This window comes from Pinus tabuliformis, chromosome 9 (genome assembly GCF_031772625.1).
Source record: "Pinus tabuliformis cultivar Carrire ecotype Pingquan chromosome 9, CPIR1, whole genome shotgun sequence".
NCBI lineage: Eukaryota > Viridiplantae > Streptophyta > Pinopsida > Pinales > Pinaceae > Pinus > Pinus tabuliformis.
The window spans coordinates 2012273900-2012287776 of NC_142307.1; positions in this window are offsets into that span (position 1 = coordinate 2012273900).

Sequence of the window (13877 nt, forward strand, 5' to 3'; positions counted from 1 at the left end):
CCGTGAAGATTGCGGAAAATCCGTCCGTTGGAATCGAACGCTGTCTCCTCCAGGTAATCCACATCATCATACTCTTTCATTTCATCCGTTTGAAAGTTGTTTTTAGGGCTTTATTTTGTTTTTTAGGAAATTTCTAGGTTAAAAACCCGCGCGCGGGGGTTCGCAGGCATTGTTAGTTTGACAACGAATTAGGTAAAATTGTAAATAGACGGTTGTATACCGAATAGTTAGTTATATAACAGTAGTTGGTGACATAAAACTATCGAATGCTCATGAAATGTAAGACGGAGAATCATTGTTTAATAAAGTCCGATCCAAATTCAGTTTCGTATCTCTTGGTCATTCTGTTGTGTTTTCTTCTCCTATTTTTCCTGCTATTCTTTCTACAATTGGTATCAGAGCTATGAGGTTGCTGTGGGAGGTCTTGAAGAGCGCTAATCCAGAGGTATAAGATTGAACGTAGTGTGCGGGTGACTCTGGAGAGGTGGAGACCCCTGCGTGTCGGTGCAGAGGTGAAAACTCTTGCTGTGATCGATGAGGAGGCCGGTGCATCGTTGTGAATAACTGTCTACCTCTATGATGCAGAAGTGAAAGACCTCGTTGGTGAAAAAAATAAACGTTCGATATTGCTGAGCTTTGTAAGCGTGGAGCGTGGAAGATTTCTCTGCGTGAAGGGTTGTTCTGCGTGTTGCCTGAACCAGCGCTAGACCTGTGTGTATTTGCTATCTGAGTGGTGAGTGTTCGTTGGTCGAGGAGGAGGCGTGTTTTCTGCCATAGTTGCAGCCAAAAGTGCTGCCAGATCTGCGCATGCAAGAGTGACTTGCCTGTGTGCAAAGCCAGAGCCACATGAAGAGGAACCCCATCAAGCTGCTGTTGCCTGTTGAACCCGGGTATTTATTAAAATTTCCAGAACGTTTTTTATTTTCAGCAGAACTTTTGTTTTGAAACAAAACAACAGATTGAAATATTGAAATCAAGTCAAGTTTTTAAAAAAGTGGTGGTTTTTTTTTATACAAATTGGAGGAAAAGAAAGGGTTCAGGAAGGGGTTTCATTGTTTGTTTAAATCACCAGAGGCTAAGATTATTTAAAAAAAAAAAAAAAAAAACAAAAACCCTAGAAAGACTGAAACCCTAGGAAGGAGGAAAAATGGCCAAGATGTTAAATGCAAGATTCGAGGTGGAGAAATTCACCGGAAAGAGCAATTTTGCTCTTTGGAAACTGAAGGTTAAGGATCTGCTTGTGCAACAAGGGTTGCACAAGGCATTGGATGGGGTAACTAAGAAACCTGCAACCATGACTACTTCAGACTGGGAGGACTTGGATGCCCGAGCTCTCAGTACCATCCGGTTATGCCTAGCGGATGAAGTTCTCTTCAACATTGTTGAAGAGACTACAGCGTCAGGATTGTGGGAAAAACTTGAAAACCTCTATATGACAAAATCATTAACCAACAGAATTTATCTAAAACGATAGTTATACAGTCTTCGAATGAAAGAAGGTTCAAACATTGCAGAACATTTGAATGTTTTTAATACACTAATTTGTCAATTAACAGATATGGAAGTCAAAATACAGGAAGAAGATAAAGCCATAACCTTGCTGTGTTCTCTGCCTGAATCATGGGATCACTTCGTAACTTCAATCAGCTTCAGCTCTGCTGATTCTTTGAAGTTTGAATCAGTCATGGGAGCTCTTCTGTCTGAAGAAGTACGAAGGAAATCCAGCACTGAAACAGCTGCATCAAAAGCCATGGTCACTAGAGGACGCTCAAAGGAAAGAGGAGAAAAACCAAGGGGGTCTTCCAGGTCGAAATCGAAGGGAAAGAAGTGTAAGGCAAAATGTTGGAACTGCGGTAAAGTTGGACACTTGAAGAAGGACTGTTGGAAACGGAAGGAATCCGAAAACCCGAAGAACAAAGCGAATCAGGCTGATTTAGGTATGGTAGATGAAGTTTTATCTGCTGAAGAATTGTGTATGATAGATGAAACTTCACCTGAATGTAATGTCTCTCAGAGTTTTGATAGCTGGCTGTTAGACTCTGGTGCTTCGCATCACATGTGCCCACATAGAAATTGGTTTACTTCGTATGAAAATGTAAACAGTAGTTCTGTGTTTATGGGTAACAATATGTCATGTCAGACTGTTGGGATGGGAGATATCAGGATTAAGATGTATGATAACACAGTTAGGACATTAACTAGTGTTAGACATGTACCTGATTTGAAGAAAAATTTAATCTCTTTGGGAGTGTTGGATTCAGATGGTTATAAGTTTACAGGCCAGGATGGCGTCTTGAAAGTCTTCAAAGGTGCTCTTATGGTTATGAAGGCAGAAAAGGTCGGAAATCTTTACAGGTTAAAAGGAAGTACTCAGGTCAGTGAAGCAGCGGTTGTGTTAGAAAAGGAAGAAGCAGGTACTCATCTGTGGCATCAGCGTTTGGGTCATATGAGCGAGAAAGGTCTTCACATACTGATGAAACGTAAATCTCTTCCCAGTCTGAAATCCTTGAATTTAGATTTCTGTAAACATTGTGTGTATGGAAAACAGTGTAAACAGAGATTTAAAGTTGGCAATCATAATAGTAAAGATGTTTTAGACTACATTCATTCTGATCTATGGGGGCCTTCCCCTGTTGTGTCATATGGAGGTGCATTGTATTTTTTAACGTTCATTGATGATTACTCTCGTAGAGTTTGGGTCTATATGCTAAAAAGGAAAGCTGATGTATTAAATGTCTTTAAACAATTTAAAGTAATGGTAGAGAAAAGAACAGGCAAATCTATTAAATGTCTAAGAACTGACAATGGTGGTGAGTTCACTTCTGTTGAATTTGAACAATACTGTAAGGATGAGGGCATTGTTAGACACAAAACTGCTGTTTATACTCCTCAGCAAAATGGTGTTGCTGAGCGTATGAATCAGACTCTTATGGAAAGAGCCAGAAGCATGATCAGCAATGCTAACTTGCAAAAGGAGTTATGGGCAGAAGCAGTATCTACTGCTTGTTATTTAGTTAACAGATCACCTTCAGTAGCAATTGATTGTAAAATTCCTAAAGAAGTTTGGACAGTTCAGTCTTGTGACTATTCTCATTTGAGGATATTTGGCTGTGATGCTTATTCTCTTATTCTGAAAAATCAGTGTTCAAAATTAGATCCAAAGTCGAAATGTTATGTCTTTGTTGGGTATGACTATGCAGTGAAAGGATATAGGTTGTGGGATCCTACATTGTGGAAGATAGTCATTAGTAGAGATGTAACATTTGATGAATCCTCTTTGTTAAAATCAAATGTTGAAAGAATTGAACAGGAACAGGTATCGCCGAGTCAACGAGTTCAGTTGGAGGCTAGATCTTTCGGTGACAGTCGAAAGGAAGGAGAGACTTCTGGAGACAAAGGTGTTGAAGACACAAAGGGAGTGTTATAGCTCCAAATCTCACTCTTATGGTTTGTGATGCTGCACTCATGGCCTAGGGCAACCCCTCCTTCCAGACCTGGTCCTAAAATTTAAAAAATAGTGTTTTATCCCTTATACGTGACATTGCCCTGAGTTAAACACGTGTACACGCGGGTCTGTGTATACCCAACCCGCGTGTATGTATTAAAACACTTAAAAAAATAAATAATTCCTTATTTTCGGGTGGAGATCGCGGGTTTTGCCTGCTGATCACCTGTTAGTGCCCATGGCCCAACTGTTCCCAACCAAATCCTAACTAAAAAACTACTTTGGAGATGGTATAAAAATACATCAAAGGGAAGGCCTAAGGGGGAGAAAAGAGAGCAAGATTATTATGCTGAGATTTTTCCCTTAGACCAGGTCTGAAGTCCTTGGTGCATTCTGCACTTCCCCCACTTTGCATAGGAAACCCTTGTTTCCATGTGTATTGGTGATCACTCATCCTTTATATCACCATTGAGTAAGACTTGGAAGGAGCTCTTGTTGGAGGCTTGAGGCTGGAACGAATCCGGGAGGAAGCTTCGCTTGGAGCCTGCTGAAGGTGTTTCAGGTGAAATCTTTCCGTTATATGTACTTTACTTGCCTTTATATAAAGAAACACATCTTGGTTCCCGAAACAATCTTTCTTTGTGCTTATGAGATTCATGTTTTGAATTCTTATGCAAGTAGTTACTTAAAGATTTTTATAACTAACTTTATAGCATGAAGATGGTTTATGTATAAGTATTTGTCCATGTACTGCTGTGTTCTTTGATTTGTTTGTTTTACAGGTCAAAGGAGAAGAAGGGAACTCCAAGAAGGGTTTGGACCCTAAAGGCCTTCTCGAACGTAGGACCTTAGGTACGTACCCTCAACATTAGAATTTGCTTACAGTAAAGATATTGGCTGTGTGTGTGTTTCTTTGAATAAGCAATTTTCAGTCTGGTAGAGTCTTAACCCAAAGGACCCTAGGGGTACTTTCCCCTCAATCAGAATTGGCGACTCCACTGGGGAACAACACTCTTGTTGTTCCTAGTTTGGGTAGTCTTCAAGCCAATCAAGGCTCAGCCCCTCTGTTTGCTGGCTCTGACTGTCTGATCTGTTCTTGAACTCTAAGCTTTTCCAGTTTTTTCAGTCTGTATTTTTTATTTTTCTTGAAAATCTTCAGATACGCGGTTTTGCTAGGTTACAGAAGCGTATATACGCAAGTTTAACTAAGTGAACCCGCGTATACGCAGGTTTCCTCAGTTACAGTCGCGTGTACACGCACTCTGCACATCACTGCAGGCGCGTATATTATATAATTTTCAAGATTTATAAATTTTCCTCTTGCTGAATGTTTGTCTGGTGGTTTGGGTCAGTTTGAAGCAGTCATTTTTCTGTAACAATCCTCTGTTTAACAGGGGGCATCTTGTTCTGAACTCTCTCTAGTTATAAGGAGTATTAGTCTTGTTTTCGTTGATTGCAAGCGTCATTGTTTTTTGACACACAAGATTTCTGGTTAAGAATCTTGACCGCTCTGTTTTGGCAGAGTAGGAAGATTGGATTCAATCTTTGTGTTCATTTTGTTTTGATGACCCTTTTGTTTGCTTAACGAAACCATTTTTGTGACCATTTGCTCCTTCGTTTCGGGAAAGTTGTTTGTTACCATTTTCTTGAAACTTGTCTTTTGATCTGTTGGACTTTCATTGTTGCTTTTGATTGTCAAGAGCGATTTCAAACACATTTATTTTTGTTGGGTTTTCATCATTTGAAAGGTGTCAATTCGCAAAAGTGTTTGGTTGCCTATTCTTCAATCATTAGTGTCAGTATTTTTGAGAGCATTCCTTGAAAAAGACTTCTTTGTTGTTTGAAAGAAAATCTTTTGAAAGTTTTAAGTTTCGCTTTCTTAGACTTGCTTTTCATTTGATTTCCTTTTATGCGAAGTGAAAGTGCTTTGTGTTTATCTTAGAACTTGTTTTTATTGTTTGGACGAAATGATTGGTAGCACATCATCTTCTATCTAAGCATTTTAGTGGCAAGACAAATTTGATAAGTGAGCAACTTTCCTTCTTTGTTTGCAGAGTAGTCTTAAAATCTTGCATTCACATATAGTTGTTGCATTAGGATAGATTTGCATCCCTTTTTATGCATACATAGCTTTGTTAGCTTTTGTGAGTGTGGAGTCTGAAAAGAAAGCAAAAAACTTTGTTTTATTTGAAGTTCCTTTGAACCCTGTAGAGATTACTTTTCATCGAAAAACGAAAAGTGCATGTGCATGTAGTTAAGTTTTGTTTAACTTCTTTTGCGTCAAAAAACACCACTAGTTTCACTTCCGTTACCTTGTGACTTAAAGAACAGCCTAATAAAATCAAGCGCTAACTAAAATTCACTAGAACTTTTTGTTTTAAGTCAATTACACCAACAAGTTTAGGATTTTAGGGCCTTGGATTAGGCGAGTGGAGAGTTAACTCTCCAAGGCCACATAAAACGTCAAACATAAGAGTCTGAATAACAAGAGAAAATCCAATAGCGTTAGGAAGACCAGGAAAGCTCCGGATCTGGGAGTTAAGCACGAGGGTCTGTGAAGACAGGGAAGAGAGATACCCCCTCTCCTACTTGTCTGAACTTACCTCACGACTGTTCCGCCTGGCTTCTGCGACGAGTTGGTATCCATAGTTGCCTTTCCTATGGATCTACACAGGTGGCTGCGGAGGGGAATCCCGTGGCACCTGAGGTTGACGTTGTATCACTCTCGACAGTACTACTGGAGGGCACCCTTGCGAAGCTTGGGGGCTTGCACCGGCGCAGGCTGTTGTTAGGAGGTCAGCGTAACTTCCTCTGTTACCTTCGCTGATAGGGCTGGGCCGTCATTATCCCAGACTATCTTTGGAAGGCCCCTGACTCTACTTTCTTGTATTTTGGTGTCCGGTCCTCATCACCCGGAGCGGAAATACTTGGAAGTTATTTGACTGGCTGTATCTTTAGGGACTTTATAGTGTGTACTCTTTGTTCCTTGTATATAGTTGGTTTTAGGTATTTTTGTCTAGTCGCGTTTGGACTTTGTGTTCTGAATGACTGGCTTACCACTCTACCAATCTTGAAAGGCTTTTGGTCGTTCTTTCAGCAGTTGTGGAGTTGCCTCCTCAAGGGCAAAGGTTTTGATTGCTTATCTATATTCCTTGAAGAGTTATTTCTACATTCCCGTAAGGGAAGGGTCTTTGGATCAGTTAGATATGGCAAATATTCCTGTGGAAACCAACCAAGGTACCCTCCCCAAAGGGGATCCTTGTGCTTTTCCTTTCTTTGGAAACGTTGGTACTCCCTTGATGGCCACTTTGAATATTCCTGGGTTGAATGTTGGACTACCCGTTTGGCTGTGGTCCACTCCGAATATTCCGAATGCTCTTGAAGCTTCTCAGTTGAATGCTTTATTTCAAGGGCATCATATGGGTGCTCATTGTTCATCTTCTCTCAAAGAGAAATCTGGGGTTCCTTCTTCTCCACCTTCTTGTCACAAGAAATCTAAAAAGAGGAGAAAAAGGAAGTCAAAGAAGAAGAATAATTTTATCCTTTCATCTTCAACCTCTGCAAGTCATGTTGGAGATGAGTCTTCAGCCGCTGCAAGTCATGCTGGGGGCACAAGTCTAGTCACTGCAAGTCACACTAGCACTTCATCCTCAACCTCTGCTAGTCATGTTGGAGATGAGTCTTCAGTCACTGCAAGTCACACTAGCACTTCATCCTCAACCTCTGCTAGTCATGTTGGAGATGAGTCTTCAGCCGCTGCAAGTCATGCTGGGGGCACAAGTCTAGTCACTGCAAGTCACACTAGCATTTCATCTTCAACCTCTGCAAGTCATGTTGGAGATGAGTCTTCAGCCGCTGCAAGTCATGCTGGGGGCATGAGTCTAGTCACTGCGAGTCATACTAGCAAAGAGTCACCGACCTCTGCAAGTCATGTTCAGGACTCTCCGCAAACCACTGCTAGTCATGTTGGCGGAATGGAGGTTGATAAGAAACCTGGACGTAGAAGTTTTAAACCTAAGTTCCCTTGTAAGATATGCAAGGGAGACCATCTTACTCATTTATGCCCTGGTATTCCAAAGGTTCAAAGGATATGGTCCGAGTCTGAAAGTACTTCTACTCCTACACTTGTTTTGGTTTCTCATCAATCCCATCAACCATTGGTTGATAATGTGGTAGAGCCAGTGCAATCGCTGGCCGATTACACTCCTCTTTTGGGGGGTGAAGTGCCTAACAAAAGAGTCCGTTTGATCTCTAGTACAGAGTCTTCTAGTATAGGGGACATTCCGGTTTCTTCAAATGTTCCCCCTCCAAGTTCTAAGAGTGTTTCCTTTAATTGGGATAGTCTTGTTGAGCCTCGTCTTCCTTCCGCTGCACCTTTCCAAATAAAGGTCAGAGTTAATTCCACAAATGTCTATCGATGTATGGTGGATGAAGGATCCTCTACAAGTATTATATCCTCTTTGACTTGCAAAGCTTTGGGTTCCCCAAAGTTGTTGACAGCTCAGAGTCAGCTGTTAGCCTATGATAGAAGGCCTGGTGAATCTATGGGGGTTCTTCCTCAAGTGCCTATCACTTTAGGTGGGAAGACTATCTTAATCGATATGATGGTGGTTGATAGCCCTTTAGACTTTAATATGCTACTTGGGCGTGATTATGTCTATGCTATGAATGCTGTGGTGTCTTCACTCTTTCGAGTAATGTGCTTTCCTCATAACGGGAATATTGTCACTATTGATCGGCTTGCGTCTGATAATCACCACCCTAATTCGACTTTACTGCAGAATACCCCTTGGTTTGTTCCAAGTGTTCAAGTAGACTCTACCCCACCACGGGTCAATTATGTGGCATTGAATCCTCAATGTTCAATCGCTTCTAAGAAGGATCCTTTGACCTATTATTCTCCTTCTTGGGACTTGGTCCCAGCAGTTGACCGAGAGATTCTTCCTATAGGGACATGGGACCCTTTAATTCCCTCTTTTAATCCTTGTAGTTCTCATGATTTCTCAGATCTTGCTTTGCCTTCACAGGAGGAACTCTTTGAAGCCATGAGTTATGACTACCAAAGGAGTCCTTGGTCCGATCCCTACAAAGGGTTTTTCTAGAAGAACTATTATGCGTAAGCCGCAAGGCTGCGTGGTCCCTTGTACCATATTGTATATATGAGGTACGCATTTTCAAGTTTCGTATTCTAAAACACAAAGATCTTATATGAAGTTTATATGTGGGATGTATTAACTTCGTGTCTAGTGTTCCTATTTATGTTTACAGAACTTGGAAGATTTCTCCTTTGGAAGTTTATGGTTGGTCCATTCGGACAGGTATTGGTTCTCGAAGCTGGCATATAGGTTAGGTTTTTCCGCCTGCATTGTGCATTTATCAGTTTCCTTTCCCATTTTGCCTTAGGATCGACCCCACCAAGTTATGGTGCAGAACCTTCTCATTGCTTAGAAGTATCATGACTTGTGTGGTAGAGCCTACCTTATCATGGGTGCCCTAGTTAGTACCTTGTTGTCACTTGGCACTCATGCAGATTTTTTGTCCTTAGGTTCGGGAGTCCTCTGTAGTCCCGCCATGACTTATGTGTTGAAGACTCATTCCTCTTTGCTTCTTCGCTTTGTTCTGGCCTTATACCCTAGAGGCTCCTTTGTGTTGAGTTGTACCACTGCATTGCATGTTGACCACTTGCACCTTTTGGCCTAGAGCCGGCTTCATTTGGACTCGTGTTTAAGCCAACTTTTGACCATGACGTCTGCAAAATCAACCTTGCATACCTTTGACTTCTGCAGCTTGACATACCCTGATCCGTGGAAGGAACATACCTCTGAGTGTCACTGACTAGTTTTCACCTCCCTGCATTGGGCATAGGAACGTTCCTTTCCCAGGAACTAGATCATCTGTTTCACCGACACTCGTTCTTTCCACTGTACCATAGCATTCTTTTATTCTTTTTCCGGCTTAACAGAAAAAGACAAAAAAAATTAAATATTCCAAAAAAAAGAGCGGGAACAGGGACATTATTTCCATTTATTGTTGGCAGCTAGAGTCAGTCGTGTCGCCCTTTAACAAAGCACTCAAAACAAAGTCTCCTCCGCATGGGTGGGATTTAGTTTGACTTAGGTAGGCCATAACCTTGTTATTGAGTTAGTTCTCCCCCGATTGGTTATCTCTTCCAATCATATGGAGGGTTCGTTCGTGCCTCCTGCATGGCGAACTTATACAGAGTCATCATATGCTGCCACATAGTCACTTTGAGTCGTGCTTTTGTTCAAGGGAAGTTAGCCTGAGTCGTCCTCTCTGCGGTTTCTCTTGACTCATTTTTCAGTCGGCCATCCCTGGTTGTCAGTATCATGTCTATCATCACATCAGCTATATTGGTCCTTTACTCGTGCCGGTTTGAGAAGGTCCCCATTGACTTCTTGCTGGCGGGTCTTGTCCTTATCGACGACGACACCTTGCTCTGAGGACAGGCCTAGAGCCGCACCCTGGCCCTATTTTCATTATTGATAGGTCACCTTGTGCTCAGCATCGATCAGTATCATGGGTCTTTGACTGAGTGGTTTCCCTTGTGTTCGACATCAGCATACATTATCACACATTGGGATTCACGCAGTACCTTGGTTTCCATTTGACCCTATTGGTGGATACCTCGCCTCTGTGTCAGCTTTCATTATTGGTTGGTTTAGAGGGTTTCTGCCGTGCGCTAGCCACATATTGTGTACGCCGGAAACGTACTTCGGTTGGGTTACTACATCTTTTTCGTCCGATTCCTTCCACATTATTGGCCTACCGGTTACACTCGCGCTAGATTGATGGAGGATGCCTTAATGCCTTCCTTCTAGCGGATCTTTCCCTATCGACTCCGACTCATTGCTCTGGGGCAAAGATCTAGAGTCCATTTGGCAGTACCTTGGGGTTTGCAGTCATTAGTGGCAGATCCTTCGCTATCGACAGTGGGAAACCATCATTGTCTCCTGATCGATAGATTCTTACAGGTGTTCGACTTCAACTCATCTATTCACACTTGTTAGATTGTACTGGGTACCTTGACGCTCATTATCATTATCGGTGAGTAGTCTCGCGTTTGTTAACGATATACATCAATGACCGATAATCAAACGATTTCTCACATGGTCGACTTCAGATCATTTATTCCCATGGTGTAGAAATGTACCACGGTGGTTGGTGAAGACCTCAGGTTGTATCAGCATTCATTGGTTCACTTGACAGTTGCTCCTATTGCTGCTAGTTGATACCACTCCACCTTATATGTTGCAGTCAGTCATGGCGACATTCTATATGCTGGCACCTGAGTTTGCAGTGTAGTACCATCCTATTCCATCATGTTCAGTTGGTACCTTTTGGGATCAGTCTTTGATATCAGTGATCCGTTGCATCTTTCAGCATCATTGACAGTCTTATATGTGATATTCAGACATGTACTTGCTCATTATGATCAGATGATCCATTATGTATCTTCCAGTCATTTATACTTGTATACTTAGTGGATCCGCTTGTACTTGATATGCGGACATGCTTTACTTTTTCTGAGCATGGGTATGCCCGCCTCAGACAGTGTTTCTTTCTGATCTCCTTTTGGTGGCTTAGCAGGTTGAATTCTGGTGAAGTCCTCCTCGGTTTCTCGACAGACTTCCTTTCCATGTACTTACATAATATATTTCGGTCATCATGTTCCCCTTCTGACCTCATATATTAGGGGGCATCTGTTATAGCTCCAAATCTCACTCTTATGGTTTGTGATGCTGCACTCATGGCCTAGGGCAACCCCTCCTTCCAGACCTGGTCCTAAAATTTAAAAAACAGTGTTTTATCCCTTATACGCGACATTTCCCTGAGTTAAACGCGTGTACACGCGGGTCTGTGTATACCCAACCCGCGTGTATGTATTAAAACACTTAAAAAAATAAATAATTCCTTATTTTCGGGCGGAGATCGCGGGTTTTGCCTGCTGATCACCTGTTAGTGCCCGTGGCCCAACTGTTCCCAACCAACTCCTAACTAAAAAACTACTTTGGAGATGGTATAAAAAGACATCAAAGGGAAGGCCTAAGGGGGAGAAAAGAGAGCAAGATTATTATGCTGAGATTTTTCCCTTAGACCAGGTCTGAAGTCCTTGGTGCATTCTGCACTTCCCCCGCTTTGCATAGGAAACCCTTGTTTCCATGTGTATTGGTGATCACTCATCCTTTATATCACCATTGAGTAAGACTTGGAAGGAGCTCTTGTTGGAGGCTTGAGGCTGGAACGAATCCGGGAGGAAGCTTTGCTTGGAGCCTGCTGAAGGTGTTTCAGGTGAAATCTTTCCGTTATATGTACTTTACTTGCCTTTATATAAAGAAACACGTCTTGGTTCCCGAAACAATCTTTCTTTGTGCTTATGAGATTCATGTTTTGAATTCTTATGCAAGTAGTTACTTAAAGATTTTTATAACTAAATTTATAGCATGAAGATGGTTTATGTATAAGTATTTGTCCATGTACTGTTGTGTTCTTTGATTTGTTTGTTTTACAGGTCAAAGGAGAAGAGGGGAACTCCAAGAAGGGTTTGGACCCTAAAGGCCTTCTTGAACGTAGGACCTTAGGTACGTACCCTCAACATTAGAATTTGCTTACAGTAAAGATATTGGCTGTGTGTGTGTTTCTTTGAATAAGCAATTTTCAGTCTGGTAGAGTCTTAACCCAAAGGACCCTAGGGGTACTTTCCCCTCAACCAGGGAGCTATTGAAGCTTCTGAACCAGTGCAAGTTTCTGAACCAGTCAGCAACCAGTCGCTCTGAGAAGGTCTACAAGGGAAAGGAAAACTCCCAAAAGGTATGAAGATTCTGCTTCATCTGTTGCTTTGGTTACTGAAGATGGGGAACCTTCTTGTTATCAGGAAGCAGTAGATGATACAGATAGCGAGAAATGGAAAATGGCTATGGAAGAAGAAATGGACTCCTTAGCCAAAAACAATACCTGGGATCTTGTAGAGCTTCCTGAAGGGAGAAGTGTTGTTGGATGTAAATGGGTCTTCAAGTTGAAACGGAAAGTTGATGGTAGTATTGAAAGGTATAAGGCGCGACTGGTAGCAAAAGGGTATTCTCAGGTTGAAGGTATAGACTTTCATGAGATTTTTTCTCCAGTTGTAAAACTTGTTTCTATACGTACTGTGTTGGCACTAACTGCGTTGCTTAATCTTGAGTTAGAACAGTTAGATGTTAAAACAACTTTTCTACATGGTGATTTGAATGAAGAGATATATATGGAACAACCAGAAGGTTTTGTACGAGGTCGCAGCAGAAGATTAGTTTGCAAGCTTAGGAAATCATTGTATGGTCTGAGGCAGTCTCCTAGACAATGGTACAAGAAGTTTGATTCCTTCATGGTGAGCCAGAACTTTATAAGAAGTGAGTATGATCATTGTGTGTACTTCAAAAGTTTCAATGACATGTTCATTATCTTAGCTTTGTATGTTGATGATATGCTTATTGCAAGCAAAAGCATGGAAGAGATCAACAGGTTAAAGGCTCAACTCTCTAGGACGTTTGATATGAAGGATCTTGGGGCAGCAAAACATATCTTGGGCATGGAGATACACAGAGACAGGAAAAATGGTAAGCTTTGGTTGTCACAGCAGAAGTATGTGGAGAAGGTACTTGAAAAGTTCTCTATGAATAATGTGAAACCTGTTAATGTTCCTTTAGCTTCCCATTTTAAGCTTTCTTCGGTTTTGAGTCCTAGAGCTGATGAAGAAAAGCAGTATATGTCTCATGTACCATATGCAAACGCTGTAGGCAACTTAATGTATGCGATGGTATCTACAAGACCTGACATTTCACATGCAGTTGGAGTTGTCAGCAGGTTCATGGAAAATCCAGGTAAAGAACATTGGCAAGCAGTGAAATGGGTGCTTCGATATCTAAGAGGCACAAGTGACCATTGCATCGTCTTTAGTGGTAGTGAAGGATCAGTCTGCGGATATGTAGATGCTGACTATGCAGGTGATTTGGACAAAAGAAGATCTACTACAGGTTATGTCTTTACTCTTGTAGGTGGAGCAATTAGTTGGATTTCAAAGCTTCAAGAAACAGTTGCGTTGTCCACTACTGAAGCTGAATATATAGCTGCTTCAGATGCCAGTAAAGAAGCAATCTGGTTAAAGGGTCTGCTCGATGAGATTGGAAGGACGCAAGAGAAAGTGAATGTACTTTGTGACAGTCAAAGCGCTATTCACTTGGCTACAAACCCTGCCTATCACAGCAGAACCAAGCACATTGATGTAAGGTATCATTTTCTGAGACATGTGATTGATGGCGGAAAAGTAGCTCTTAAAAAGGTCCATACACGAGAAAATTGTGAAGACATATTCACAAAGCCAGTTACAGTAGAGAAGCTGCGGTGGTGTTTAGCTTCTCTTGGCTTGCATGAAAGATGA